At 33.8% G+C, this 17,205-nt stretch overlaps 1 protein-coding gene across 3 annotated transcripts in view; it reads right to left on the bottom strand.

Annotated features, from left to right (window-relative positions):
- The window catches only part of CFAP299 (cilia and flagella associated protein 299), a 622,454-nt gene that overhangs the window by 35,876 nt on the left and 569,373 nt on the right, over positions 1–17,205 (bottom strand). For 2 of the 3 annotated variants that reach the window (XR_007407865.1, XR_007407863.1), the window contains one exon: positions 6,062–8,259. The exons of the other annotated variant lie outside the window; for it this stretch is intronic. The gene's annotated coding sequence lies outside the window, so the exon portion shown is untranslated. Of the gene's footprint in view, positions 1–6,061; positions 8,260–17,205 lie in introns of those variants that run through there. 3 annotated transcript variants of the gene reach the window in all.

Below are 17,205 nucleotides of genomic sequence, written 5' to 3'. Positions count from 1 at the left end.
ATAAAAACAGAAATGAAGCAGGGTTGATATTTTAAATTTCAAGAAAAAAATAACAAGATTCAAATTTTAAAAAAAGGAAATTAAAGGTTCTTTTAGTAGAGGTACAATCCATGTTGACAATACCTATGAAGAATAGCAAAAGAAGAGTTTCAAAATCAATTAAGCAAAATTGTTAGATTTATAAGGAGTATTAAACATTGTTTTTGGTAAAAATATTGGCCATATCTCTGTTAGCCTTTGATGAGCCAAACCACATACATTCATACATGTGTATATATGTACATACATTTATATATAGAATAAGAGATACAGATACTTGAATAATATGTTACTAAAGTTTAAATACATATCAAAACAAATAATATGCAGTTTTTTGCAACTATCTGTGGAACATTAAATTTAAAAAATAAAGCTAACTGTAAGCTAAGTTATAGGAAAATATCGATAAAATCCTCAAAGTGGGGATCATAAAGGCAAGGTTCTTTGACAACAATGAGATAAAATTAGAAATCATGCTCACAAGCATAGATAAGAGTAACTAGGATTACTTTGAAATTAAAACAAAAACTAACTAAAATTTTGGGCTAAAAGCAAATGCAAATAATTCAAGTATGGAGAATTTATAACATAAGAAAAATGAGAACAATAATCCTCAGAATTTGTCAATTATAGTCAAAGGAGTGCTCAGAAGGAAAATTTTTGTGTTAAATGGTTTCATTATTTTTAAAAAGCAGAAATAAAAATAATGATTAATTACATTTCAAAAAGTTTGGGAAAACAATAAAACACATTAAAAAGCATGAAGAAGGATATGATGAAAACTAAAAATAGAAACAAAATTAATGCAAAACAGAATCTGCATTATTTAAAAGCAAAATGGTAGGCCCTTTAAAACCAAATCTATTATAAATATAATTAAGAGAAAAGCTATGACACAAATTAAAAAAAAATAGGAAGTACACATTTACTACCACAAAAAAGTAGAGGGAATATATTACAACAGATACTATGTACCATTCTATGAAAATATATTAAAAGATCTCAATGAAGTACATTATTTTTCTGAGAAAAATTTAACATTCCAAAATGGCATAAGAAATAGAAAACATTAATTTCGCTAATAAAAAGTAATAAAAATTTTTCTTCTGAAAAGCTTTGAGCCATGTGTTTTTACTGTCATCTTTAATAAGATAATTCAAATTTTTACATAAAAACTTTTCCGAAATATAGAAAAATCCAACTTCACTTTGATTTTTTAAAAAAATCTATTAAAGATAGTATTTAAAAACAACTATATACTTTAAGAGAATGAAGATAGAAACCACAGACTGGGAAGAAATACATGCAAAACAGGTATCTGATAAAGGACTTTGTCCACAATTAAAAAGAACTCTTAAGACTCAACAATAAGAAAACAGTCCAATTAAGAAGTGGACAACATGTTGGAACAGATACTTTACCAAAAAAGATATATAGGTGGAAAATAAATAAATGAAAAGATGCTCAACATCATATGTTTTTAGGAAATTTCAGATTAAAACAACAAGATAAAAAAAAAAAAACCCAAACAAACAAACAAAAAAACAAGATAGCATTTTGAAAGCATTCTCAGAATTGCAAACCAATTTGGACAATTTACTGAAGAAACCACTCAAGAAGCATTTTTACCTGGACTATATCTAAAAATATATACAAGTACCATGTCATCTAACTTGATTTTATTTATAATGATAATTTCCATGGATGGCAAAACTGCATTTGGAAGGAAACATGGACATCCATTCTTGGTTAAGTCTTAAAACAAATTTGGGAATAGGAGTATAGTTCCATCCAATATTAAAATAATAAGTCTGGCAGCCTGGGTGGCTCAGCGGTTTAGCGCCGCCTTCAGCCCAGGGTGTGATCCTGGAGACCCGGGATCGAATCCCACGTCGGGCTCCCTGCATGGAGCCTGCTTCTCCCTCTGCCTGTGTCTCTGCCTCTCTGTGTGTCTCTCATGAATAAACAAATAAAAAAAATCTTTAAAAAATAAAATAATAAGTCGAGTCAACATCATACTTAATGGTTTTTAGCAGTGTGTAATATAGTACTAGTCTCAAGAGATTTCATAGTAGATATTTCTTCCCAGCTCATGATAATCCTTCTTTCTCTAGAAACAGCCCTTGAGACACGGATGGACCTCCAGTGTGACGACTACCTTCTGACCTTGACCACTGCTGATTGATCCAGAGATGGACACCTGACGCTTCTGCGGCTGATGAGAAGTTTCGTCTCCTGACAGAGACTGGGAAGTAGTTGGAACCCAGCTTTATCACTGGCAGTGTTTGCTAGAGCAGCTCCCAGAATTCCTCTTTATTTTTTCTTTCCTGAGTCTTGGTTTTCATCTCTTCCTTGGATTCCAGGAATTCAAGCTTCCTGTTTAAATGTGTGAGACGTTTTTGTGTGTGTAGCTTGCAAGCAACAACAAAAAACCTCAAGTAACACAGATACTGGTAAGTGTTTCATGATGAGAAGGTGGGGGGGGGGGATGTTGCTCAATGGACGATTTGGGAACTTAGGTTAAACTAACTTAGAGAACCTCTAAGAGTCAGTAATAGTCACTTATTCACTTATTCAATCACAAAAAATTTTTTTTGGCGGATTAGTATGCTATAGAACATATTTTGGGAAGTACTTCTCAAGGGGTACTCCCAATAAATCAGCAGCAGCATCTGCTGACAGTATGATTCAGTCTTGGCCAATTCATGTCTTAGATTTTCATAGATAACAATCTATTGGTGACTGAAGGGAAAATCCACTCGCAATAGCAGCAAGCAATGAGAACAACAATAAAAACATAAGATCCCTCAGAATTCCTTTTTATTTCAAGCTGAAGAATTCCTCGAGGGAAGCCCTTGTTCATTATTATACCTTTAGAAAAGTATCTGGCTCACAATAGCTCCTTCATAAATGATGGGTATACATTTCCTTTTAATTTCCTTGAGATTAAGAAAGTTCATAGTTATTGTCTATTGTTTAAAGCATGTTATCATACAGTATATCCTACAAAGCTACAATAACAGTGAAGAGGTTGGTCATATGTCAGGTAGTTCTGATTATGTAATTATTTATCCCAGAAAATTGTGTTCTAAAACAGAAAACATACAAAGAGAATATTCATCAGTCATATTGCCACTGCTGCTTTTTCTTCTGTTGTTGCCACCAGTGAAAAGGGGAGAAGTGACTTGTTGCTCCATGACTGAGTACCTGAGCTTTTTCCTTTTCTTCCCTCCTACACTCGCTTTCGCTCCATTCAACTGGAGGCCTTGCTGTGTCCCCCAAATTACTTGCTTTTCTGAAGATTCTCATTCATTCACAAGGTTATCATAGTTGTTGTAATTTGGGAGATACAAGTCTGTAGAGCCTGATCTCTTTAGAATTCAAATTTTGGTGGGGGAAGTAAAGCTGAGTCAAGCAAGCATCCCTTCTCTGGGATTCCGGAATTGGGAAAAAGAGACAAGAAGGGAGGGAAGGAATGAGGACAGGAAAGGGAGACAGGGAGAGAGAGGAGAGAGAGAAAGAAAAAGAAGGAAAAGAAGGAAGGAAGAAAGAAAGAAAAAGAAAGAAAGAAAGAAAGAAAGAAGAAAGAAAGAAAGACAGAAGAAAGAAAGAAAGAAAGAAAGAAAGAAGAAAGATGTGTGTGTGTATGTGTGTGTGTGTGTGTGTGTGTGTGTGTTGGTCAAAATAGAAAGGCTGTTCTGTTGGAAGAGAATAACAATGCGCAGAGAGGAACATAGTCATGAAATCGGGCGAGAGTTCTGATAGTATTCAAGTGTTTGATTACGTTTATATAATTATTCCTGGGATGCAGATATATTCCTTTCTTTAGGTCTGGAGACACTTCCATGTTTTTATAATAAAGATTCAAATTGAATTTCTGTCACTTGCAAGCAGAGTCTTGGATAATACACTTGAACTGTTACTTGGAGAAAATTACACTTAACTCGCAAGGCTGTTCTAGTCAGAGGATGGAGTCTAAAAATAGATTAGAAAAACAGCAGAGAAATCAGAGATGTTTTGGATTTTGAAGAGACCTTCAAGAGCCAGAGTCTGGAGAGATAAAATGATTTGGCCAATTACCAGCATCAAGTTTGCCAAATAGTCTGGTTCTTAATGCTCTTTACTCTTTATTACATCGTTCAATTTCTTGTTTCATTTCCTTTCGGTCGGCTAGCTCATTCTTTGGTCTTGTGTTTTTGGCCCAGTGTTCTTCTGATTCTCACATACATTTCACATATTCCCTTTCTTTGGCCCTGAAGTCCACCATTAGTATCAGGTTAAAATTACTTTCTTAGTGTACTCTGTACTCAGGCATAACAGTTCTCTAATTGCTCTGTCTTCTTTATTGGGTGAAGGTCACCTTATCCATGAAGGGAATTTCCAGTTTGTAATAGCTGCATTAGTTTGACCTTCCTTAGAACTGTGACCACAGAGCAAGGCAAGACATGAGAAATAGGCTCAATACAACCAGATACCATTATTTATTTATTTATTTATTTATTTATTTATTTATTATCCATTTGACACAGAGAGAGAGCACAAGCAGAGGGAACAACAGGCAGAGGGAGAGAGAAAAGCAGACTCCCCAGCTGAGCAGGGAGCCCTGTGCTTTGTGTTCTAAAACAGAAAGCATACAAAGAGAATACAAAATCATGAACACAAAGGTCATGATCCCAGGATCCTGGGATCATGACCTGAGCCAAGGGCAAACGCTTAACCAACTGAGCCACCCAGGTGCCCCATTAGATACCATTTAAATATTTATAGGTATCATGGCTCTACTGATAGATATAAGAACTATTCAAAAGTAGAATGAGACCTTATAAAGATTCAGTGAGTATCAATTGACCTGGATTGATGCTGCAAACTCCAATTAGACTACAAAATTAGTTAATATGATACCGGAATCCACGGCTCCCGTAAAGCAAGGCAATCCACATTTGAAATAAATGATATTGGAATCCTTGGAGGTCTAGACTTGGCTTAGCATTGGCTGAAAGGGTCTAATCATGAGAAAAAGATCCTGGATATTTGTAGTCCACATTCCATGTATGGGACTGAATTATGTATCCCTCCAAAATTCATGGTCGAGGTCCTATCCCCTAGGCCCTCAGAATGTGACTGCATTTTGAAACAAAACCTTTTAAAGAGGTAAGTAAATTAACATGAGGTCACCAGGTGGACTCTAATCCAATCTGGTGTTCTCATAAAGAGAAATTTTGATATGTGGAGAGACACCAGAGACCTGCACAGAGGAAAATCCATGTGAAAAAATAGCAAGAAGGCTGCCACCTACAAGTAAGAGGGTGGGGCGCGGGGGGGGGGGGCGGCTTAGAAAAAAATCAAACTTGCTGACACCTTAGATCTTGGTTCCAGTCTCCAGAACTTCTGGAAAATAAATTTCTGTTGTTTCAGCCACCCTGTCTGTGGTATTTTGTTATGTCAGCCCTAGCAAATGAATATATCCCATAATCCAACTCAAGTCTCCATTCATTATTTACTCTCTGTAAATTCAGTCCAGAAGCTAATGTAAAAAATTACTTGTGATGATAAAATTGATTTTTTTAGTGTCTTAAACCTTGGAATTAAATATAGGAGTAATCTGTAAATATATTAAGTATTTTAAATGCCTATATTTAAAAATAGATATTTAAAATATTTAAAACGCTTTAAACATTTATGAAAAACTGGCATATACTCTTCAAATTTAAAATGTGATATTTGAATAATTAGTTCAGACATGATTTTCAATTAAAATTTTATAAATGTATAAACCATACTGAAACTTTTAAGAGAACACTAGTCTCTATATTTAAATTCTTAAATTTATAAGAGTTATTTAAATGTATATGAAGGCTTATTTGTTAGTTAGAAATTTGAAATAGTTATAAAATTGAATGTAATGAACATCACAAAATTTAAAATGTTTAAAGAAATTTAGTTTAACTATAAAAGAACTCATAAAAAGAACAGTAAAAATTTCATCAAATCTATAGATAGAACAATAAAATTTATACAAATATTTAGAGTTTGAATAACTAGAATTTTTATTTTATAAATGTAATAAATCAAATATTTTTAAATTTCAAAACAATTTCAGAATTACAAAAAATCGAAGTACAGCACAAAGACCTTTTTTCCCCTGAAATATTTATAAATAATTTGCTGACATGATGCCCTTTCACTCCCAAATGCTTTAGTGTAATTTCTCACAATCAAGGACATTTTCTAATATAACCACAACATAATCATCAAAATCAGGACATAAACATTTTTACATCTAATTCTCAGAAACCATTCAGTTTTCACCAGTTGTCCCCAAATTCCCTTTATAGGATAAAGATGCAACTTACAGTCATGTGTTGGATTTGATTATCATGTCTCTCTAGTCTCCTTTAGACTGAGATAATTTCTCACTCTTCTATTCTCAAGATCTTGACACCTTGAAGATCTCAGGTCAGTCATTTTGCATAATGTCCATGGATTTGTTTTTTTCTGAGTTTTCTCTTGATTCTATTCAGGTTATACAACTTTGGCAGGATTACCACAAAAGCGATGATGAATTCCTCTATTGCATATTATTTGGTGGAGAACAATTTCAGTTGCTTATAACTAAACATATTCTCTTTGATCATTGTTGAAAATGGTGTCTTCCAGGCTTTTCTATTATTTCTCTATAATGAATACATATTTTGTGGGAGATACTATGTAAATATCCCATTCCTCATCAAACTTTCCATTTATTCATTTATGTAAATCAGTGTGTGCTTTTGATTTTCTACTTTCCGCCTGGTTCTCATGATTTCTTTTGATGCCCAAACTGTCCCAGGTTTGGCCAGTGGGAATTTTTCAAGGTGGATTCAATGTCCTTTTGATAAATCTCTTCATTTTTCAAGAACTTCTTTGCTTTCTGGCACAAAAAGATGTTCTAGACTAGTGTATTTTCTCTGCCTTAGCCCGGGAATAGTCATTTTCCAAAAGATCCTTGCTTCCTTTTGGTAGAAAATGGTGGGGAGAACCAAGATCTGGGTACTGTGTGTGTTCATTGATATTGGGTGTTGCTGTTTTGAGGCCCTCTTATTGAACAAAGTGTGGGAAGATGCATACAGAAAACATTAACATATGTTCTGTATCTGTTTATATATTGAAAATGATGAGATCATAAAATACATTCAATTCTAATTTAATACCACTCTACTCATCTTGACTGGAATCTGCAATCTTGTGACAGGCCATCTCCTCCCCTATGAATATACCCTTCTCACCCCATTGAAACTCTGATCCCCTACTCTGGACTTTCCTATTCCCACACATTGAGCAGACTTCCACTTTGCTTGGCACTGACTACATGCCTTAGTACTGGAGTGTTTAGGAAGGGAAGAGAAGAGAATGGGGATAAGAGGAAGAATCAAATGTTAATTTTTAAATCACAAGTGACTTCTTGAATAATATCTTTTCTGCACAAAAGCCACCTGCAGGGGCACCTCAGGAAAACCTGTTCACTAATGAAGTTCTCACTTTTCTAAAAATCTTTTGGTTTCTTGTAGATTTCATTTTCTCAGCTTCACTGTCATGGGGTTCGTATTGTCTAGGTGCATAAATATATCAAACACTTCATTTTCTACATCATCTTGTGGAACTTCTCAGATTTTATTTTCTCATATGGAGCTATTGAAAACTTTGTATTCATATTTTCTTCCTCTTATTCTTCACCTTCAGATTTCTTATCAATATTCAACAAATTTAGTAGATAGCACTGCCACATGGCATAGATTTTGGTCCACTATATTTGGCAATAGCAGGACCTGGAACATTTTTTGTTTTGGAAAATCTGAGCTACAAAATAAGTAGCAAGAAGATTCTCTCCCATGAACTGTTGCAATCAGCTTCAGTATTCGGGTGGGGGGGGATGGGGGGGAGGAATTCAGAAAAACCTCATATCACATTAAGATACGTACCACATAAAGACAGTAAAGATTATGCTTTTTCTAAATTCTTTATCAACTTTTATTATTCTAATTTGTCTTCCAGCCACAGGATTCATTTATTATTCTAATTTGCTTCTGGTTACAGGATTCAATCAAACTTAGTAAGCCTTTAGGGGACCATCTATCATGTTAGTAGTTAAGTCTTTCTTCTGGAAATGTGGTCAAAAATAACAGCTTGAATGTAGAGTTCTGTTTGGATAGGAGTTCTAGTAGAGTTGTCACCTGGTAAAGTCTAAAATACATAAATCATATTGTTAATCAGTCCAGTCCATCATGCAAATGATTGGCATTAAATGAATTTTCTTCCTGCTTTAATACTATAGCAAACAGAACAACAAAATCCTATGGCCATGGAGACATTTTTATTTTCTTCTCAGATTCTTTTTCTCAGAAGTAGTGATAATTCTAATCAAAAGCTTTGACGCCCTGGGTAATTATGTCACTGAAAATATCTAGGGTCAAAACAGTGTCCCAGGCTTATGCTCTCTGGATTCTGCTAAACCCCATGGATCGCTAACTTTGCAGAACTTCCAGGGAAGAACTTCTTAAACACATATGATCACAGATTAATAAAAAAAAAAAGCCTAAAAATCTAAAATATAAAAGAATACTATCATAATTTCAAATCTGTCCAATAAAAAATGAACTTGAGTTTGCAATTGATTCAGACTAGTGGAAGTACCTGCCCATGTTGGATTTAATTGGAAACTTCTTGTCTGTTTAAAAACTAATTGAACTGTTTTTCCCCCCTTCAAATTACAATCTGTGAAAAAAGATTTGCTCCTTCTATCTTTATTCACAATAGTCTATCATACTTTTAGGCTTCTAGGGAGCTCCTGCAGGAACAAGTATTCACTATTATGGTATTGATGAGAGAGAAGAGATTCTAAAAGAGTTGGTAATATCTACAATTGGAAAATAATATTCAATGTATTCAATGCACAAATGAATGAAGTTTCTTGCTCTCTCTTCTTTTTATAGGAAGAGATGATAAGACATTTCGATGTGGGAGTAGAGTAAAGGCATAATTGTCCTGCTTTGCCACCACGGTACTAATTTCTTGTGCTAGCAAGAAAAAAACATTGGACCCATTTTTTACTAAGTAGAGTCAGCAAAACCGTAAAGACTGAAATGGGTAAACAAAGATTGTGGGTGTCTTGAGTGATTCCCTCATCCAATTTTTTTTTCTGCCTTTCATGGTTTTTGTGCTATTTAACAACTCTTTAAGTTGTGGAAACTTGATAATAATGCAAAATATATTTGCCCAAAAGATGCAAATTAATTGTACCCAATAAAATTTAATTCATTATTGCCCTACATTGCGTTCTACTTTGCATCTATTTGTAAATTAATTTCAACTTTTCTTATTTCCTACATATGTTTTGCTCTTAGAATTCCCCTTTGTTTCCACTACCTTACTGGTTCTGTCTATACTTAGGAAATTAAACAAAATAGTTGGCACATTCATTTTGTATCTGTATGAGAGTCGTAAGTTTATCCTTTTACAAAAAAATTATCTTGTAAACAATTAACCAGGGCTTTTCTTGGCTCCTAGAAGTAAATTCCCTATTGTAACAGAACTTTCACTTTCCTGATCCTCTGTTTCTTTACATATTTTCCATTTTACTACTTATGTGCTTTGTTTTTATAACTTTCACAATCAATAAATGATTCCTCATTAGTAACAGTAATGATTCAGATTTTTGGTTTTGTGGCCAAAATTTTGTGATCCCTGTAAATGGAGTAATAGATTATAGAGATTTATTCTTTCTTGGATGGAAGACAACAGCGAATCTGATTTGTTAGTATTTTATTTTCTTTGTCTACTTGTCTTTTGATCTCAAATTAAGAATCTCATGCTCACCAGGAAAGGAAACAACTTTTTGATATATAGTCTGATCATTTTTTTGTGTTTACTTTTGGCCTGTGGCTAATGTTTAAGATTCCAGGAAAATGAGAAAATCAAAGTTTTGATACTTGATATGTGCTATACTTAAAAAGTTACTTTTATAGGGGTGCCTGGGTGGTGCAGTTGGTTGGGCATCTGACTCTTGGTTTCGGCTCAGGTCATGATCTCAGGGTCATGGGATCAAGCTCTGTGTCGGGCTCAGGTCTCTGTGGAGATTGCTTGGGATGCTCACTGCCTCTCCCTCCGCCCCTCCCCATCTGCTCTCTTCTCTCTGAAGTAAATCGATCAATAAATCAATCTTTTTTTTTTTTAAGTTATTCTTATAGAAACTCAGAAATGTTTTGAATATTTAAGTTCATGTAATTAAGATAAATTTTTGGCAAATTAGACCAGTGTAATAATTTTGGCTTAATAAAAACAGCTTCTAGTCTGATTTATCAGTATTAGGTGAAGTATACATTTTATTCTCCTTGGGTTTGCTTTTCTTAAACTTACTCGGGTATACTGATCCAATAAACTCACATTACTTCTACACAATATTTAAGATAATGAAAAATATAAATTTGTATTCAGTAAAATAAAATCATTATTCTGAGAACTTTATTTCAATAGTAATTATGTTTTATTTATTGTATTTATTTTATGTTTTATATTTAATACGTCAGGTTAAATATAATTCCCAAGATCTCTAGGAAACCTAAAGCCTTAGACTGCTATAAAGTTGAATTATATGATGAATATTAATTTGATATCAAGATAATTTCTAACTAAGAATACTGAACATTTAGTGCACAATTTAACTTTATATACTGTTTCTTATATTTCATGAAACATCCCTATCTTTGGGTCATGTCAATGGACCCCGTTCATTTTGTCTCTTTAAAAAAGTGTGGCTGGAGACAGGTGCAACACAAATTTTGCTATTCTGCTAAAATACTTTTTGTGGAAGACAGTTGTTAATTTCTACCTCTAGTTTTCTCACTGAAATAGAAGTTACTTTGATTAAAAGTCACAATTAACATGAGTGTTGAAATTCCACTAAGTAATGGGGACAGACTGAAACCACTGTCTATATGCTTTTCTGTTCCAAAGAGAAAGTAGTTTTGTCTTATAGTGCAAGTTCTATAGTACTGATTTTATATATACACATACACTACATAATTATATGCAGCAATGTTTTTTAGGCCCTTTTCCCCCTTTTGTTCCTTTTCAGAACCTCTGTACAATCTTGCGACTGAGGACTCCAAAAAAAATTTTGTGTGAATTATCACCATCAATATTTACCAAATCAGAAGTTGAAACTGAGATATTTTTAAACACTTACTGATTCATTTGACTAAAGCAATGATGAACACAAATTAAAATGTTAGCTGAATAACATCTTAATATAAAAATTATTTTGAGCTCATGGATATCCTGAGAATTGCTGTGCCAGAAAAAGCAAAATAAAGGGCAAATTTGGAAGTAAATTTTACTTGTCCTGGGTTACAGTACTTGAGTTTGAAAAGAAATGATGAAATGTACGAAAATTTCTGTAAAGTTTGCCTTATCTTGATAGGGTTGCTTTCTTTACTTACTGATTCATTCCTTTGCCTACTATATAAAATATTTTTTTGATCTCTGTGTAATCTGTCTAGGTAGCAAGTAACGTGTATCTTGTAACAATATTTTTCTGTGCTTTATGTTGAATTTATTACATTCTTGATTAAGAAAAAGAAATAAAAAATAAAAGAAAGTAAAGAACAAAGATTCCTCACTTATAAAAATGTTTCTTTACAACCATGCTAATATCTATATTTATTTTAAATGTTTTGTTATCTTACTCATTTAATTAATTATATAAAACTCAATATTATTTCTCTAGTACCCCGATCCTATCTTAATCAAATGTCCAAATAGCCTCTAACAATTTTATTTTCTAATTTTTGCCTCTCCATAATTGGATTTTTTTAACTTAAATTCAATTAGTGAACATATAGTACATACTTCATTTCAGATGGAGTGTTCAATAAGTATAGAAAAGATTAAATGAAACTACACCTACTTTACACTTTCCATGGTCATTTAGTTATGTGCATAGGTTTAAAAAGAAGCTGTTCTTATTATTTTTTAATCAGGTTTAATTGTACAAATTGAAAAACCAGGGCCTTGCTTGGAATGTTGTATTCAAAAACAATACTCATTTAATCGGGTAGGAACAGCCCCTCATCCTGGATTAAGTTTGATTTTACTTATGGAAGCAATACCTACAAAGCCCTGGCCTATTTCTTGGCTTAGAAAATCTAAGAATATTATATATTAAGTACATGTAACCTTAGTATATTTGGGGGACCTTGAGAAAAGAGGAATTTACTCAAATTTATAGGTATTTCAGGTGAAATATGGTGGAGAGTATTTCTTGCACTTGGTTTCCTAGCCTCAAGTCACCAAATAATAGAAGGTTTTAAAAATCCAATTTGAGATTTCTTATGAAAACTTGCAGACATAATTTAATTTAGTATTTGTTCAAAATTGTATGGTTTTAGAGTTTACAAAGAAAACTTAATGTGTCCTATATGGTAAAATGACACTTTTACTGTATCTATGTAAACAACCAGGCAAATCTAATGGGACGGGCCTTATTTTATCAGAATGATGATTCTCTGAACTTATGACAAAAAGAGGAAAGGGAACTGCCAGAAAAAATTATGAGAGACTTTGAAATGGGCAAAAATCAAATAGTGGCCATTGTGACAACTCAGATACACATAGGTTTTCTCATCTTTAACTGATATACAACTCTGTAACCTGTAGAAATCTCATTATAATGCAAATAATTCATGTCTGTATAAATGCAAAGTAGTGTTCCATAGAATGCCCCTGATTTTTACCTTGATAAACAGCCTGGTTTTGCATCTATTTGTAAATCCATTTCAGATTTTCTTTTTCTTCTTCTTTTTTTTTTTTAGAGAGAGAGAGTGTGTGTGTGTGTGCATGCGTACACGTGTGTGCAGGTATGCACGCATATTGGGAGGGGTGGAGGGAGAGGGAGAGAGAGAATCTTAAGCAGAACACAGGACTCTATCTCATGATTCTGAGATCATGACCTGAGCCGAACTCAGGCACCCCTTCATTTCAAATTTTTTTATACCGTTTATATATCTCTGCCCTTTGAATTCTTCAAAACAATCATAGCATTTTGCTGATCTTTCATTAATTAATAAGTTAAAAATCTTTGACATATGTTCATTTTATGTCTATGTGAAAATCATGATCCTACCTTTTTTTAAAAATTATTCCTTAACAATAGATAATAAGAGTTTTAAAAACAATCTTACATATACAACAACAGCAAATGATGCAATTGGTTGAGAAAATTCAGCACTTAGAAAACTCTGACTTCAAATTCATAGTACTATAAGGAGCTGCTGCTAAAAGACTACTACTGCCTGAAGTCATTACTAGTTCCCAAGATGGATGAGACTCCCAGCCAAACATAAAATATAAGTAAATCAAATTATGGGGATAAGATCAACAGTTATAAATTATTGAAAAATAATAACTGATGGAACAAAGTAAAAAGACTCTGACTTTATTCCACAAAATCCTAGAAAAATTATAGATTTTATTTTATTTTTTTAATAAATTTATTTTTTATTGGTGTTCAATTTGCCAACATATAGAATAACACCCAGTGCTCATCCCGTCAAGTGCCCCCTCAATGCCCGTCACCCTAGTCACCCCCAACCCCCGCCCACCTCCCTTTCCAGAAAAATTATAGATTTTAAACATAAAGGAAACCATAAACTAATCTAGAAGGAACTATAGGTCAATATTTGTCCAATCTTAGTATAGGGATCTTTTAAAACATTGAAGGAAGCCAAGAAAAAATCAGCGAGGGAAACTAATAGTTTAAACTATATAAAAGTTCAATGTCAAAAAACATTAAGTTAAAAAAACAGATATATAAATTATAATATGTCACTAAAAAGTATGATAAACAAAGGTATTCCTACCTTTTATACATAGAATACTTAAAATTTAATTAAAAGAAAACCCTACTAAAACTCTATAGAAAAGTGTGTAGAGGACAATTACAGAAGAAGAAATACAACATACTAGCTAAATGTTCATCCCTAATAATAACAACAAATGAAAATGATTCCAAATAAGTCTGGAAGATCCCTGGGTGGCTCAGCAGTTTAGTGCCTGCGTTCAGCTCAGGGCCTGATCCTGGAGACCCTGGATCGAGTCCCACATCGAGCTCCTGGCATGGAGCCTGCTTCTCCCTCTGCTTGTGTCTCTGCCTCTCTCTCTCTCTCTCTGTCTCTCATGAATAAATAAATAAAATCTTAAAAAAAACCCAAATAAGTCTGAACTATAAAATTAACAAAGTCTAAAAGGTATGCAAAATAAATAGGGCATGGTGAACGGTCACCTTAAATAGTTTATTAAATATATACTAATGACAAAGTGGTTTGACAATATCTCTATAAAGTTTTATTATATATATATGTGTGTGTGTGTGTATCTTTTGATTAAGCATTTTCCATTTTAAGAATCCATCTTAAAGACAAAATCAGAAACTTGGTTATAGACACTCATTTAAACTTGGAGAGAAAAACAGAAGCCAATCTGTATGTCCATAAGTGAGAAATTCCTAAGTAAATTAAGACTACTTCCTAGGGTTGAATGCTATTTACATCATTTTATAGTTTGCTTTTGTTCACTTAATAATGTATCTTGAACATCTATTCCTATTGATTTAGTACATCAATGTCACTAAATATAGCTTTACTCCTTTTTAAGACTGCTGTGTGCTGTTTCACTGTGTCAATTACCATAATTTATTTAACCGTTGCCCAGTCTTGGGCATATAGATTATTTCCAGTGTTTATTGCAAGAAAAGTGATATTCTTTGGGGAATTTCATTGATCCTAAGTTGATACACCACAAGGGAGCAATAATCATTTACTGACCACCTATTTACTGGCACATGAAACACATTTTCTTATTTAACCTCCACGACAAACTTTTGTGAAATGGTTGTTTTTACGGATTTTACAGATGAGAAAATAGAGGTAGAAACATGCTCAGAGAAATTAAGAGTTTTGCTCTAATCACAGAGCTGATAAGATCTATTTGGGTCCAACTCATTTTAGCTACTGCCCCTCATTAACAGCTTTTTCCAGCCTGAGTCCTGGTAGCTGTTCCTGACCCTTTCTTTCCTTCTTGTTATGTTATTCTTCCAGCCCCTTTCAACTGCTCCCAGGTAATCTGGAGAGTCTCTAAGTCTTCAGTTTCAAGTGAAATTAATTAAGAGACTTATGCAGGTCTTTCAATATCCTAAATTATTATTACACTACTTTGTGTGTATGGCCATATGTACATTTTTCTGGAGCAAATCCATGAAATTTATCAGACTTTTAAAATAAATTGTACTTCCCAAAAGGTTATGAACCTATCCTCAGGAGCAGCCTCATGTGCTTGTGAGGTAGTTTTCTGGGGTACCAAATTGAGGCTGCCATTGGTTTGGATGTGTTTTATGTTGAGATATCCCAGCCATCAGTAACAATTGAGAAGTTGTCAACATAAGTTTTCCACCCTTGCCAATGGCCTTGATCACTGTTCATGCTCTCGTGTTCCATATTCCAATTAATGTCAGCATCCCTCACTCTGCTTTGGGGTTTCAATGCCTTAGAAATTATAAGCATCTGCCGGGGTGGGAAACAGTTAAGAAGAAGCCATGGGAGCTGACTACTGGTTCAACTGTACAGATCCAGAAGAAATCATGCTCCTTTGAATTAGAAATAATTCCTTAACTGTGTTTTTGCACCTGCAATGACTCCATGTCTGATTCATGGATTTTCTGGTATCTGTTTCTTTGTCATTAGCTATTAGGTCTTTGAAATCACAGAGGAAACAATTATTTTGTTTTTATTCATGCATTTCATTCAGCCAGGAACCTCACCTTCCATTCTTTCTCATACTCCCAACCTGACTTGTGACAATAAATTTTGCCGAAAGAAAGAAAGAAAGAAAGAAAGAAAGAAAGAAAGAAAGAAAGAAAAAGAGAGCATGAATTAAGGTGAAAACTCTTACTCAAATTTCTCCTTTCTCACTTCCATGCTGATCCTATTATACCTTTGGTAAAATGTTTGATTAGGCTGTCTGTCTAGTTAGAAGCTTAAAGCAGCATTTTTTTCTTTGTCATGTATGTTTTATTGGGATGTGTACTTTTCACTGCATATATTCAGCTTGGATGGTGAAGGGTTATCATTTATAATTTCTTATCACTAAGCACTGATATACAAACAGTAATTCAAATTTTTATATTTAATTTTTTCTTTCCTCCAGCTCACCTCTCTTGTGCCACACTTCATCTATGAGTTCATACATTGGACACTTAACAGCAATGTCCTTATCTCAAGGGGTTGTTCCGTAATACGGCATATAAAATTAAAATCAGTTTTTCAGGTCAAGAGGAGGGCACAGCATTTAAGTTTTAGGAGTTTTAATTCATAAAAGTCAAGCTCTGTTATGTAATTTTTAATATGTTCCTCAAGGCCATTGATTTTAGCAGCAGTTTGTTGAGTAAATACTTAATTTATATGTGGTAGACTTTCAGTTCAGATATACCAGGTGATTGCCCAGGGGAGAAAAATGTTTAAAAGCTCCTTAGTATGTGGGTGTTTTAGGGCTATAATTGACCAAACATTCAGTAATTTGGGCAGCAAACCAGAAAGTTGGCAAAGCCTCAGCTTTACCTAGTAACTAGGCCTGTGCCACAGTTAAAATGTAAGGTTTACAAGAGGCCTCAGAGGAAAATCTAGGAGCCAGGAGAGTGGTGTAGGGTAATTCAGTATCCCGTGCTCCATTAATTCAAGCTTGTGTGGGGTTTGAGGGAACATTGTGTGGGAGACTTCGAAGAAACCATATTTTTGATTAAAAGGTTTCTCTTCAGTATGGGTTGTTTGTTGTTTTCCTTAAATGTCCAACAGAAAATATACCTGAGCTCTGTAAAAAGAGGGTTTGTAAAATTGAGAACCTTCACTAGGAGGGTGGAGCTTCAAGAGATTAAAATGGAATCATTTGCAGCAAGGGTGTAGAAATGTTATGGGTCTCCATTTTGAGAGGAACAATTTCAACCCTGCCCAGGCAGGAAATTGATTTATTTTAATGTAGTCAGTGAACCAGGAGGCAGCATTTAGGAGGCAATTAACACCTTTCCTAATAGTAGCAAAGGGTGGGGTTTGCTTGGGAGGAACAAAACAGGGAGGAGCTATGATA

This window comes from Canis lupus, chromosome 32, assembly GCF_003254725.2.
Source record: "Canis lupus dingo isolate Sandy chromosome 32, ASM325472v2, whole genome shotgun sequence".
NCBI classification, from domain to species: Eukaryota; Metazoa; Chordata; class Mammalia; order Carnivora; family Canidae; genus Canis; species Canis lupus.
This window is presented reverse-complemented; position numbering and strand designations above follow the sequence as displayed.